General features: G+C 50.2%; 1 protein-coding gene and 1 pseudogene across 1 annotated transcript in view; one reads left to right on the top strand and one right to left on the bottom strand.

Annotated features, from left to right (window-relative positions):
* Cda5 (Chitin deacetylase-like 5) overlaps positions 1–12,771 on the top strand; it is a 282,099-nt gene that overhangs the window by 146,862 nt on the left and 122,466 nt on the right. The gene's annotated exons all lie outside the window — the stretch shown is intronic.
* LOC142764747 (uncharacterized) lies at positions 1,033–1,880 on the bottom strand (annotated as a pseudogene).

Genomic DNA, 12,771 nt, shown 5'->3' with positions numbered 1-12,771 from the left:
GAGCTGATTTAAAAGGCAAAAGTATTTTTTGGGGCCTAGACTCATACATTCAGCTCCCGTGGTTTGCGATGAACATGAGTTTAATGTCTATGAAGCGAATAGAACCGTTCGCTGGCAGTTCGTGTGTCAGGACGAGTGGAATCAAGCACTCATTAAAAGCAGATATTACAATTGATAAAATCTCAGTAGTGCTGGCAGAGTCACACTTAAAAACTACCGGGTAGTCATGGACAAAACTGAAAACCCTCCCGACATATTCACAGCTTAGCACTTCTTTCAGTTAACATGATCTAAGTATATTACGTGGTAGAAAACATGGACGGGAAAAAGACAAGGACAAGCCCAGAGGAAAGCGATTGACCAGGCATTGGATGAGTTGATTGAGACCGGAGTTGTTTAACGTTCGAACAGTCCCTGGATTTCACCAGTGGTAATGGTTCCCAAAAAAGACGGCCCCTATCGGCTGTGTGTGGACTACCACCGGTGGAGTGAAATCGCGAGGAAGAATGCCTATTCTATGCCTAACGTTGGCTTAATCGTGGGTGCTGTAGTTTGTACCTGCTACATTAGCACCTTGGATGTTAGCGGCGCTTACCTGCAGGTTCAAGTGGAGCCGGTGGAAGCGGAGAAAACGGCTTTCACTTCTCACAGAAGTTTATACGAGTTAACCCCCATGCCCTTTGGCTGTTGAAGAGCTGCAGCTTTGTTCCAAAGATTGATTGACCGCATTCTTGGGGACGCTAAATAGCAATTCACCATGACGTACCTCGAAGACATCTTCATCTAGTAGAACTCGCTGTTGGGCTAGTTGGTGCATGTCTTTAATTATATTCAACGTCACGCCGAAAGAAAAACTACACACAGAAAGAAACATAGACACCACGGGCGCTCGTGGTGTCTTTATTTGTTTCTTTCTGAGAGAGAGAAAAAGTTTAAAATTTATATATATATATATATATATATATATACAGGCAGTAGGAGGGAGATGTCCTGGTGCGCGCCACCCCTCACACACACTAGGTGGGCTCCTCGTTACAAAAGTCTATTGGCAGCCAACGCGACTCGAGCGCGGTTGACCAGGGCCTTCTGGCTCACCAGGTCGGAACAGCTGAGCAGTCCTGCCTCCCAGTCCTCCAGGGTGTGGTTTGGTTTTGGGGTGATGTGCGAAGTTGACTGGCATGCCAACACCATGTGGAAGATGTCAGAAGACTTCTCCGCAAAGTGCGGGCATTTCCCTGCACACGCAGGATCAAGATATTTAAAAACTGCCGGGCACAGCAGTGTTTTGGTATAAAGGTGGAGGAGTAAACGCTCCTCTGCCTGTGTAAGGTCCTTACATGATTTATGATAAATCGCGTGGTCGAATCGATAGAGTTCAGTAGTTTCTTGAAATGTTAAGGCCTGATTGGGTTCGGGATCCATTCCGGAAAGGTCTGAAGGCATTACCCGGAGAGTTATTGCGTGGGAAGCGGCGTCTGCCATTTCATTGCCTTCGACGCCCGTGTGAGCTGGAGCCCATATGATGATATGGGACGCAGGGGCCCCGACGTAATTACTATTTTGTAAGATGCGGTACGCCAGGTAAGGGACGTACCCGCGTTGAATATTTCTGCAGGCTCCTCTCGAGTCAGTAATGATGACGCACGAGTGCTGGTCTGTGGCAGCTAGCGCGATGGCGACTTCCTCCGCACGTGTTATGTCCTGTGCTCTGAACGTGAGACCATTCACCGTAATGTTTTGGTGGACGACTGCAGTCGTGCACCACCCCCATGGTGAGGGCCGGAGGCGTCCACGTAAAATTTGCCGTGTTTGTTCCCATACTGGCGGGCGAGGGCCTGCGCCCATGCAAGGTGCCTGCCATGGTGGTCGTCACGTGTCATGTTGACCGGAAGAGGGCGCACGTGCTGGGTGTATCTCCAGACTTCTGGGATGCATACGCGCTCTTCCGTCTCTGTTGGGTGGTGGATGTGTAGTCGGGCTAATAGGCGGTGACCCGACGAAGTGTTCGAAAGTCTAGGGTACTGGTTGATCAACTGTGCCTCCCGAATCTCTGCGAAAGTGTTTATCATTCCCAGGCCCATAATTAGGGCGCTGGTTGGACGTGGTTATTGAGAGCTCAACGGCACGCTTGTCATCTCCCTGAGAATCACCTCAAGGGCGTTCTCGTCAAACTTGCGCAGGGGGGAGGTAAGGAGCCAAGTAGAGGCCTCGACTGGTTACGAATGCATGCGCCAGCCACAAGGCATCTTCGCAACGTAACCCCCCCCCCCCCCCCCCGCCCGCTCGTTGGAAACCCAGCAGACCATACGGCTCAGCTGGTTCCCCACCTTACGCTGTTTTGTCAAGATTATATCGTCTCAGCGATGTTTATGAATAAACAGACCCAGTGATCTGATCTCATTGTGTTCTGGTATGGGTCCGCTTCATAAGGACAGTTAAATTTTGGCAGTACACTTTGCCGAGGGGCCTACGTGCACAAATATTCTGATTTGGTCGGGGAGCATTGGAGGCCGCAGTGACGGGCGTAGCCGTCGAGGATCTCCACCGCTTGCTGCAGGTTGGTTGCTATGTCTCCTACCGATCCATACGTGTTTAGCCCATATGGTAATATCGTCGGCATACAGCGAGTGCTGTGTGCCTTCAGCATTATCTAGCTGAGCCGGGAGTTTCATCATAGTCAGATAAAACAGTAGGGGTGAGAGGACCGCACCCTGTGGGGTGCCTCTCGTACCTGATTTGTAGCGGCCGTGTTCCTTATCTTGTATTCAGATGCATGACTGTCGGTCAGAGAGGAATTGTCAAATTCATTGAAGCATGTTGTGTTCGCAGTTGGTTTGGGAAAAGTGCTTCATTATTATGTCAAGTGTGATGTCGTCACAAGCCTCCTTCAGATCAAAGGCGAGTACTACCTTGTCATTAAGAGGGTATTCGACAAGATTTTAAATTTCGCAGTCTAATTGAAGCAGGACATCATCTGCGGACTGGTGCGGGCGGAACCCGAACATTGTGTCTGCAAATACGTGTTGGTTTTCCAAAATTTCGGACAAGTGATCTCCCACTGTAGTCTCCATCAGCTTTCCCGCACAAGACTTGAGTGAGATGGGGCGAAGCTTGTCCGTGTTTATGGCTTTGCCAGCTTTCGGAATGAAAGTGACCAGGGTGGTCTTCTATTCGATTGTAAGGGGTATCCCACCAAGCCAAATTGAGTTTATGTACCCGAGGAGTGTGTTGTAGGTCGGGTCGGGAAGGTTGGCAAGTAATTTCACTGTTACTTTTTCTCTCCCCGGTGCCGTTCATCGCTTTATTTTAGTCCCGGCCGTCTCAGGTCATGGAGCTGGAACGGTTGATACAGCTCCACGTTCTCGGAACTGCATACGAGAACGCTGGCCCTTGGGTGTCATGTCGAACACAGAGGTATTGATGGCGTAGTTTGCATGCTAATTTTGAGGTGTCTCCGTTGAAGACATGGATTGCCCGTTGGAGATGTTTTGTGTCTCGCCTTTTTTTTTGGTCAGATTAATCAATGCGCGAAAGAGCCGCCAAGTGTTCCGGCTGGACGTTTGTCTAGCAGCCGTGTTGCATCGGTCTACCCAATTCGAGTCGGCAAGCTGGACCACGTACTCTGTCGCTCGTCGGGTGAGCTCGGTAATGCGAATTGGAATTTTCGATTGTGTTTTTGGTGGCGCCATCTGCGGACGAGGCTGTGCCGCGCCTCCCAGAGGTGAAGCAGTGATTGTCTACCCTCGGCGTCGCCTCTGCGCGTTGAACTTGAGTTTGGGTCGAACGAAAGTGTGTGACCAATTCTTGTGACCATGCGTGGTAACCTGTTTTGCGAATAGGGGCCAGATTAGTGTAGGTTTTCTGAAACTTTGTCCAGTCGGGTATGCGGGCTTGGGCATAGGGTCTTGCCGTTGGTTTGGTTGTGATGGCGGTGTTTAGTACGCAGTGGTCACTGCCGAGGGTTTCCTCGGTGTTCGCCCAATCTGTGCGTGGTTGTTCTTTCTGGAGCGCCCATAGTGACTATATTTGTTTCTTTCTGTGTGTGGTTGTTCTTTCGGCGCGACGTTGAATATTTAATCAAGACATCTTAATTGCCTCTCGAACGTTCGAGCAGCACCTCCACCATTTCGATGATGTCCTTGCTCAGTAGCGTGTCGATGGGTTGGCTCTGAAACCGAAGAATGCCGAAATAGCTGAGACTGAATTTCACTATTGGGCTTTACCATCGAGAGTGGTCGCGTTCTACGGTGCGGGGAGTAGGTACAGGCCATTGTGGAGTACCCGACGCTGGCGAACAGCCAGGGCGTGAGGCGCTTTTTGGGCACGGTGGACTACTACAGACAGTTCATCCCAACCTACGTGCATCTGACGCTGCCTGACCTCAACAAAAGTTAGTTGTTCAAGCGGACGCGAGTGATCTGTGCCTTCGGGTGGTGCTGCTTCAGGCGTATGACGGCGTCCTATGGCCAGTCGCCTTTACGAACCGGTAATTTGAAGCCACAGAACGCAACTACAGCGGGACTGAAAAAAAAATGTCTCGCCATAGACCGCGAAATCAAGCCTAACCACCACCTGGTAGCCACTGCTCGAAGAATCGAAGAGTGATTGATTGATTTGTGGGGTTTAACGTCCCAAAACCACCATGTGATTATGAGAGACGCCGTAGTGGAGGGCTCCGGAAATTTTGACCACCTGGGGTTCTTTAACGTGCACCCAAATCTGAGTACACGGGACTACAACATTTCCGCCTCCATCGGAAATGCAGCCGCCGCAGCCGGGAATCGAACCCGCGACCTGCGGGTCAGCAGCCGAGTACCTTAGCCACTAGACCACCGCGGCGGGGCGAAGAATTGAAGAGTGAATTGCTTCGTGCGTAATCTGCTAGCCCCGTCGTTTTTCTATGTGCGCGTACGTCATGCACGTTCTCAAAGTGTTCTTTGTCCGGTCTGGTCAGCATGAATGTAACTGTTTCTACGTATGCCTGACACGATGCACGAAAACATTTGGTCTATCTCCGCTGCTACTGCTCTGTAGTAATACCGGCGAGTGCAACTTTACAAAGTGCAGTTTATTGTCGTCGTACACTCCAATCACAAGAATAACTTCAGAGTGGGTGCCGCTTTCTGTTTCAAGCATATCGCAAAATGCTCTTGACATCTTTTCAACCATGAGGACTAATTATTGGCGTGTGAATACAGCGTTTTAACCCACTCGTTGTTTAAAAAAAGGACAGGAAAACAGGCTCCAGACCATGAACTTGTGCGCTGTTTTTAGGTATATAGCTACGGTAATGTAGTTTATCGATCATGCGAGGAGCCTTAGTTTTGTTTATCTGGGCGTGGTACCACTACATAGAAAGATTACTATAACTGTGACACATCGGTATTTAAACTGCACTTAAAACAGTGTTACCGTGCGCAACCTGTGCTTAGATTTACGAACGATTTAAAGAGCCCATACGTTGAAAAGAATTCAGACGACATGCATTGTATTCAATATTGTATAATTGACCTGAAAATGTCGTGTTCTTTTACTTTGTTTTTAGCGTTGTTGTGGCATTGTTAGTGATCGACGAAAGGCGGTGGTAATTTTTGTGTGAAAAAATAAACCATACTCGTCCCACTAACCAGGTCTTTGTTGTAGCGCCGTCGTGCACGTAATTTATCAATTAAAGCTTTCTGTTAAACTCTTATATTAGACTTTTACTGGTGCAACAACATGTGCGTAAACGTGGTAAACGCAGTGTATCGCAAAGCGCCATGAGTTACTAAGCTTTCCTGACTAGACTTATCGACTGTCTCACATTTCATGGTTATATATGTATAAGGGGCGAACGGTGGTACTGAACTAATCACTCAGGTATGCGGGCTTTCTACGATCTTACTTTCTATTTTTTGTAGTATGCAAATGACAAAGATATAAACAAGTAGTTCAGACACGCTACAGCAGCCCGCAGCAGGTGGAACACAGGCTAACCACGTACATACAACGCAACAAATGCGGGATTCAGTGCGAAACCCAAATAAAGTCAAACTGAGTGAGCATCCTTTTGAAAGGCAGAATTCGTTTTACTCACTGGCAGTGGTAACGTTGCGTAGGCGTCGTCCATCTATTCAGTAGAGAAGTGCGTACATACAAACAGTAAACTGCAGTTAACGCATTTTTTTCGACAGTCGGCTCAGGCCGCTCGCAACCAAGCGCCGCTGTGTGTGTTTGTATACGTGCCACCAACCGTTTATCCACAGTTGCGCGGGGATGGTGTTGCTACCTATAGCCTAATCTTGCGGCAAATAGTTTTTGCTCTGTGGAAGTTCGAATGCTAGGTCGACGGCGCGCCTTCGTGCTGGAAACGGACAGCATGACACTGACCTGGCTTTAGTGCTTGCGCGAGCTCTCGGGCCACCTCGCGCGCTGAGCGTGGACCTTGCAGCTGTACAACATTGTTGTGCGCTACCGGAAAGGGAGTTTAAACGTCGTGGCTGACGTCCTGTGACGATTCCCCGTTTTGGTATCCGGCGCTTGTGTCCACCACTCCCAAGAGCAATCGAACCAAGTAGAATCCGAAGCCTCTGGCCCCAACTGGTTGAATGGCGCGAACCCCGAAGGCGAAGTCGCTTTCGAGTCGACAGCTTCGGGTAAGGACGCATACCTGGTAGACCTTGTGGCGTCCGACGATATCGTCTTTAGCAGAGAGGACCTACTCAAGGCACAACAGGACAATCTTTATTGTCAGCGAATTATTGATGGGCTCAATGAGCTGAGCTCCCAAGAGGAGAGAGAGAGAATGAAATGAGGGAAAAGTAGGGAGGTTAATCTGAAATTGAGGCATCTGGTTTGCTACCCTGCAGTAAGAGAAAGAGAAATGAGAAAGAAAGATGAGAAAGAAAGCGAAGAGCAAAATTGATGCGAGAAAAATAAAAGTGACCGAGGGTGTTACAGACTAATTAGTAAGCTACTACCATGCAAAACGTTCCATAAGGCCTTCACTGATTTTATGTGCGAAGTCAGATGATGTCGCCTTTCAAGCGCTGGCTGTTCTGACAAGGGTCTTTCGTCAGGGTGAGCTAACGCAGCCGCTAGCGGCTGTCCTTGCATGCTGTAGCAAGGGCAGTGACGGGAACGTGCTCTATCGTTTCATCACTGGCGCAATGATCGCAAGCAGTACTGTCTTGCATGCCGATTCAGGAGGCGAAAACTTTGGTGAAAGCAACACTAAGTGACAGTCGGCAAAGCATCGTTGTCTCAAGTCGAGAGAGCCTGGACTGAGGCCGAAGTCGACGAGATGGGTCCAGCCTATGCAGTCGCGTGTGCCATAAGCACTGAGTGTTCTAAATGCATTTTATTTCTTCATTAGCAATTTTTCAGATTTTCACTGCAGCATAAGTCCTTGAGAATAGAATAGATTCTTCTTCAGCATGTTCGCGGACTCCAAGGCAGCTCTAGAGTGTTTTGTATTCGCCTTATGCCGGGGACCGCGTGAACAGCTAGTGCTGAAAATAACAGAGCTCCTCCACCATCTTTTTGACGAGGACACAAAATCACGTTTCAGTGGCTTCAGGTCACTGCGGTGTATTGGGAAAAGAACATGCCGATGCAGCTGCTTGATCAGCACACTTCTAAGAGGAGCGTGGTGGTCAACCCGCTGGGTGCATTCGTACAGCTGGTATCTGTAAGGCGCAGGTTGGTATTGCTGCTGGCACGTTGTATTCATACCTGTTTGATGCTGACGGAGTTCTTTTGCGTTACCATTTGAAGAAGCTCCCCAGGAATATTTCAAGATGATGATACCCCGAAGTCTAAGAAAAGCGACCCTTCGTTATTTCCACGACTCGCGGTTCACTGGACAAGTTAGCAGCCTTAAGGCTTCTCAAAAGTTACGGCGTTCTGCTACCTGGCTTGGCATGAAGCGCGATGCCCAGCATTATGCCCACTCATGCCACGTGTGCCAATGCATGAAGCCTCGTGGGGGCAAGCCTCCCGGGCTCCTGGAGCCAATCGACAGCCAAAAACTTTGGCGAGTCGTGACCTAGGACATTATGGAACTCTCCCCAAGAAGCAGGAGAGGCCACGTTTGGCCGTCAAGGATCACTTCACGAAGTGGGCCGAGTTGTTTCCCCTTCAGAAGACGACGGCACGTGCTATCTTGGACAAGTTGACCAAGTTGTTCACCCGTCAACATAGTGGTCGACTGGGCTAGTTGGTTGTGCATACTTGAGGTTCGCAGTGCAAAAAACACACGGCGTACAGGAAAAAGACGGGACAAGCGCTGTCATTTACCTGTTTTGGCTTTCGGGTCGAGTTGATAATAGAAAATGCGTATTATTTCACGGCCAAGGTGTTTGCTGATGTGTGGGCTGCTTTGGGACCGAGTAATTCCCACAGGTCAACCCGACTGACGGATGAACCGGAACCTTAAGCCCTTGCTAACAGCCTTCGCGCAGCAACACAGGAATTGAAATACCTGTCCTAACGAGATAGGCTTCTCCTTGCGATCCTCGGCGAAGCCTTCGCCCAGGTGCACGGCCGCTTTCCCTTACTTCGGGAGAGCCGCCTAAACCAATTATTCGCGTTCTGTGGGATGGCAGCGGGGCTTGCGCCACAAAGCCCGGCCCATATGGCTGCTCGGTGGTACTGCGCTCACAGATAGATGCAGCCCTTGACCTGGCGCGTTGCAACCTGGCAAAAGCGCGAGCTAAACAAAAAGCTCAATACGACCGGTCACACAGGGACGTGTGCTATGATATCGATGACCTCACCCTCAGAAGTAGTCATGTCTTGAGTGACACTCCCAAAGGCATCTCGGCCTCTTTGTCGGCCAAGTGTTTGGGCCTATACTGAGTGCAGACCAAAGTGAGTTGACGCCTCTGACTTCAAACCTTTCGTAGCCCGCAGCAACGACTTAAAAAGGGGGGTCACCAAAGCGCAGAAAAACAGTGAGAAGGCTGGCCCCAAGTCACACCTCCGGTATAACCTGCGGAAACGCACTTAAGCAGCCTTTCTTCACAAGCGAGTAGCTGGACTTTCTTCTAGGCCTCGTTAGTTAAGGACAATAGGCGTTAAGGGGTGCGGACAAACGTCTGTAAGTGGTAGAAGGCCCACCTGGTCGAAAATACTCTCTTACCCATCGTCCAAGATCTACCCTGACAAGCCCCCTTTGTTAGGTAGCACCAGCAGGTAGGCACTCTCTTCAGCAAGCCGGTTATGCGGGGACATTACAGTCTGCTTCTTTGTCACCCAGTCACCTCCCAGCACCTGACTGTAGCGCACCACCTGCATGTTTCTGACCGACGACCTGTTATCGCAGGTCTTCTCCGCTGTGGCATGGTTACCGCCTTCTGCCTGCACACCACTATGCTGCACAACTGGTCTGTCGGCATTGGAGGCCGCTTCGATGGTGGGTACGCCCACTCAAGCGATTGTCCAGGAGCATGCGTGGTCGCTCCGGCTTCCGTTCCGAGCTGTATGCCGTGCGTGCCAGTCCTTGTCCCAGCAACATTCGGCAGTTGGCTGCCGCGCATTTTCGCAGCCATGCCTCGTAGGCTCCCAGCTGCCATCTTTAGACTGGTGAACCTCAATCGAGTAGGCTTCCACCCGTTGTGCAGTCCTCCCCGTTCATTTTGGGCTGCGGACCTCCCTCCTGGCAGCGGTTCTTCCTGGTGTGCGGAATTTCTGGGAACTTTTGTGAGGCTTTGGTGAACCATGGACTCGTGTGAACGGCAGCGACCACCTCGCCTCTCCATGTCGTGCGGCACCCATCGGTCCTGGTCTGCATGGAGATGACACCTTCCTGTGGCACAATGCCTCGTTGGCCAGCTTTTTTGCAGCTGAGTGGGCCTTGCTATTTGGCCTCGGACAGCCTCTTTCACAGGCTCGCCTCGGTCTTTTGGAGGGGGAATGTGGAAATCCAGCGCGCCTTCCCCTTTGGCGTCTCGCTTCCCAAGCTTGCGCGAACACTTACGCGTGCGCCTTGAGCGCCGGTAACATGGCCACTGTGGTTTCGCTGCCAGGCCCTTTCGTTTGGCGCGAGTCATGCGTCAATTTTAACACATAGAGAAGAATGTCAGAATATGCCCGGACAATGCGCCTTTTCCTTGCAACATGCTAGCTCAAATGTCACGGTTCACCGTTGATCCTCATAGGCCACCCGTGAGCCCCATATTCGGGTCGCTACCGTTCGCCCGGTGCTCGCCCGCCGCCGGGAAGATTCACATAGGCTTCCACGAGAGGCTGACGCGCTGCCTAAGGAAGCGGCTTCTCGTACGTGCGCTTGGCTGCCGCCCTCTATGTAATAGCGTCGCGCCGGCCGCTAAGCGTACACTCGGTCGGTCTTGCAGAGTTCTCTGCCGGCTTGGAAGCTTGTGATTGTCGCACTGTGCTGTCTCTTAGGTAAATAAACTAGTGTTTGTTGGCTACCTGCCTCGAATTCCATCTCTGCGCCGTGTCGGTGAGTCGATGAACCCGGCCGTAAAGCTTTGTGCGACACGACAGTGTGGATTATTGCGTCCCTTTCCGGTCGCTTCCTTTAGGGTAAGCCTTTAGCAAACCTGAGTCGTGTACATGCAAATAAATTGCCGATGTGACAGACTATGAGCCTTTTACACACAAACATTTTACATAAACGTTCACTGCGTTTGTCTGGCAAGCCCACGGTATGCGGCCAGGAAGTCAATTGACACAATGACGTCGACCGACTCGTAATGCATGATTCAAAGAAGAAAAAGCTGACTCTTCCTTCATAAGAACTGATGCAACACGAAAGGGAATCTCCTTTTTACGGAAATATAGTTGATTCTTTATTATACAAAGTGGTCAACCACATTTTAAGGATGTCAGATGACCTGCAAACATGTCCTGGCATCTGTCCTGTTCATTCCACGCTGCGCAAAAATGGCGATGCTAAATACCCAACTAGCCAGTATGTTAAATACCCTGTCACCAAAACACACGTGATCTATCGGAAAACATAGGCGTCCGGATTCCTATAATTAAAAATTGCTATCGTTTTCCTGCGAAATTTTCGCTACCATGTTCGCAGCCTACTGCAAGGGGACTGTGATGATGTAAAAATAAAATCCCCCACCTCCCCGAAGGGAATCGTGAGAAAATGCGAATGCCTTGCGTAGCATCCATAACGGTATTTGGAACGCAAGAACCCAGTTTTAGAAAAATAATGTTTTTATTTTCTTACACCATGCAGACAATAGCGTCGATCACAGCATGTGACGTTTTTCTGTCACGAAAAACGCGGTATGCGTTTGCAGCTCTAGTGGTTAGTGTGCACGGCAAAACATACTATGAAGTTAAAACAAACAGCGTTCTCGGCTCGGCGTTGGCGTTTGACAGTGGCGTCTCGAGCACACATTTCCGGATATTCTTTAGAGGCGCCCAGCCAGTGAACGGTCGAGAGTGAGGCGCGAGCGGACGAGAAAGTGGGGCGCAGGGAGGAGGGAGAGCGAACGGCGAGAGAAAAAAATGGCAGCATATCCACGGAGTGAATGGTGGATAGTGGAGTGAAGAATCCGTCCGTCCATTCGTTCTTGCTTCCGTCCATCTATGTGTGCGTCTGTGTGGCCGCCCGTGCATCCATCCGCTTGTCCGTGCGTGCGTCTGTTCGTACGTCCGCACGTTCATCTGTGCGTCCATCCCTGCTTTTGTCCGTGCATCCACTCTTGCGTCCATTCATGCATCCATCCGTCCGTGAAGCCATCCGTGCACCGTCCATGCATCTGTCTGTGTGTCCGTTCGTCCACCTCTTCAACACTTCAAGTGCCACCATCTCGCATCTTTTCATCATATATTCCTCATATAGAAGCACCACCATCCAGCGGACATACCAAAGACTGAATGAGATCAGGCACACGCACACTTTCTTAAGGCTTGCGCTTCGTGCGTGCTTCCCACCGTTAACCACCTCGAGTTCATGGTATATACTAGTTCACTGTACTCATGGCACCACAGCCGAACGCTCGTTAAACCTTTCTAAAACCTAGGAGGTTACGTCCAAGGAGTATAACGTAGCAACCCATTCTTGTTTTCTGTGCGTTGTTGAACAATAAAAAATTCGCAGCGTGCACGTTAACTAAAAGCCGAATTCTCCTGTCTCTCATTCCCTCTTAGTAACCATTGGCATGTACATTGAACACTATCTTCTCTATTGTTCAACAACGCACAGAAGAAATCTCTCACCGGCACCACCTTGGAGGTGAAAATGTTATACTTGTTACACAGTACTACAACGGCGACGGGGGATGAACGGGTGCCGCTATAAGGAGCTTCGCCCCTAAAAGCGGCGAAGCACTGCACCTGTCATTGTACCTGACGGCCACAATGTTAGCGTCTTATCAACAAAACGTTACCGAAATGCTGGCAGCAAAAACGCTACAAACCCGTTTTAAACGAACTGCGTTCAGGCGGTGGAAAGTCACGTCCAATTAAGTCAAGGAAGTGGGGGCTCCGGGTACTAGCGGCGAGGATATGCGCGCACACCCGCAGCTGTTGCTGACAGCAGCCGTTGCTGAGGCGTGACATAGAGGGAGGGGGGGCTCTGGTTTCTTGGGTCGAGCGCGCCCTTAGCTGTTGCTAGGAGAAAGGGCAGTGGACGGATCCCGACACGTACGCCTGACTAAGAAATCTATTCGCATTTATTAAAATTACTATATATCTTCACACGCTACTGCATGCAGTTGACTTTGTGCTTCGCAGCACAAACAGTAAACACCCTAGACTGTTCCAACAGGCGAGGAGGACCAGACTGGCAACCAGCGCTTTCCT

This window comes from Rhipicephalus microplus, chromosome 6, assembly GCF_043290135.1.
Source record: "Rhipicephalus microplus isolate Deutch F79 chromosome 6, USDA_Rmic, whole genome shotgun sequence".
Lineage (NCBI taxonomy): Eukaryota > Metazoa > Arthropoda > Arachnida > Ixodida > Ixodidae > Rhipicephalus > Rhipicephalus microplus.
The sequence above is the reverse complement of the archived record's forward strand: the minus strand, read 5'-3'. Positions and strand labels throughout refer to the sequence as shown.